Source organism: Phyllostomus hastatus, unplaced genomic scaffold, assembly GCF_019186645.2.
Source record: "Phyllostomus hastatus isolate PE091 unplaced genomic scaffold, TTU_PhHast_1.1 phas_scaffold_193, whole genome shotgun sequence".
NCBI lineage: Eukaryota > Metazoa > Chordata > Mammalia > Chiroptera > Phyllostomidae > Phyllostomus > Phyllostomus hastatus.
In genome coordinates this window covers 6,053,948-6,055,793 of record NW_025334015.1, presented here as the reverse complement: position 1 = coordinate 6,055,793, position 1,846 = coordinate 6,053,948, and the positions used below count along the sequence as shown (strand labels likewise).

The window sequence follows — 1,846 nt, the reverse complement described above, 5'->3', positions numbered from 1 at the left end:
AAAAGATAAACATACAGTTCCCAAATGACCCAGCAATTCCTCTTCTGTGTGTATGCCCAAGAGAAACAACAGCACATGTCCACCCAAGAATCTGCATGCAAGTGTCCTTAGCAGCATTATTCATAATAGCAAAATGTGGAGGTGACACAAATGTCCCTCGATTGATAAGCAAATAAACAAAGTACAGTGTATTCGTAAGTGGAATATTATGAAGCCATACAAAGGAATGAGGTCCTGATAGATGCTAAAACATGGATGAACATTGACTACATTATCCTATGTGGAGAATCCAGACACAAAGGCCACATACTATACAACTCCATACATATGAAATATTTTGGATGCACAAATCTGTAGAGATAGAGATTAGATGAAAAGTTTCAGGGATCTGGGAGAAGGATAGGGTGTGACTGCTAATGAGTATCAGGGGCTTTTTAAGGTGATGCAATCATTCTTTAATATTCGTGATCGTTGTACAATAGGCTGCAAATAAACAAAAAAAAAATGAAATACACACTTTAAAAGGGTACATTTTATGCTGTGTGAATCATACCTCAATAGAATTGCCATAAACACACAGACCAGTGTGCGTGGCACACACACACACGTGCACACATGTGCACACACACTGCAGCGGTGATGCCTGCCTGGCAGCTGCAAAGGAAATGTCGGTGGCCATGCCAGCTTGTACAGTAAATCAGGATTATACTGGTTCTCTGTGCTTAGGGCCGATGGAGATGAGATGAGGAAGTTCCCCAAAGGTAAAGGCTGTGAACACAACAGAAGTTTAAAAAATGGAAAACCCAAGGTTTGTGTACTACCTGGAGGAACTAGTGCCACCTCTTGTGCTCTTTGGGCTTCCCTGTACGCAGGCAGTGGCTTTCCTCTGAAGGGTCACGTTAAATATATATGCATTGATATGCACATACAAGACTTACATGTGACCCGTATCCTACAGTTTACAGAATATTTTCCAGTTGTTAATTTACTGATTTTTAAAACACCTAACATCATTATTCTTTTTCCAAATCTGCAGAAGCGCATGTGCTCGCCTCGGCAGTATGTATACTAAAATTGGAACGAGGCAGAAAAGATTAGCATGGCCCCTGTGAAAGGATGACATCCAAATTCGAGGAACCTGAGGCCATAGAGGACGAAGAGACTGGCCTAAAGTAACTCACTACAGGCTATGAAGTCATCTCCCACACCAACACTGCAAAGAACAGACAGTGAATGGCAGGAAATAGCCATGCTCTGTTATGAGTCCAACAATTTTGTAAATTAAACCACTTTTCTCCACACTGGCTTACTAAGAAAAATTTGGGCCTTTTTCCAACTGTTGACTCAGTCCCCTATTGCTTCTGCTGCCACCCTCCTGGAAAACTGTAAATACAGAATAATTGCTCCAGCAAGAGCGTGCTGCCTGATGGCCTCGTCTGGCCTGGCCCCTCCCGGGTTTCCCTAAGTCAAGACACAAAATGTCACATCACACACTGAAGTCACTGAGGCGATGGCCCTGGGCCTTCTGTGCATCTACTAGTTAGGAAAGATTAGATCATTTGTGGTTAGGGGCCCTGTGGCCTCTACAAAAGCATGACCACCCTCGTTCCATCCACTGCCGCCACCACTGCTATAGTTCATGGCTTTGTGTAAAGGGCCAGGAGCAGGACACTTGGGTAGTTGAGTGGCAGGTGGTGAGGCGGGCAGAGAAGAGGCAAATGCAGCAGGCCAGAGGAGCAGGGTTGGCCCCACTGCTCACAGGGATGCCTGTGACTTACTTTAGTAAGTAGGGGGTCCTACAAAGGGCAGTGATTCAACCTTTTCATAAGGGTAATCAATGAGATTT

At 44.3% G+C, this 1,846-nt stretch overlaps 1 non-coding gene across 1 annotated transcript; it reads left to right on the top strand.

The window, feature by feature from the left end:
- The first annotated feature begins 1,044 nt into the window (after positions 1–1,044).
- Positions 1,045–1,151, top strand: LOC123832630. The gene has a single exon (XR_006788102.1). It is a non-coding gene; the product is annotated as a U6 spliceosomal RNA (small nuclear RNA).
- Positions 1,152–1,846: the final 695 nt, after the last annotated feature.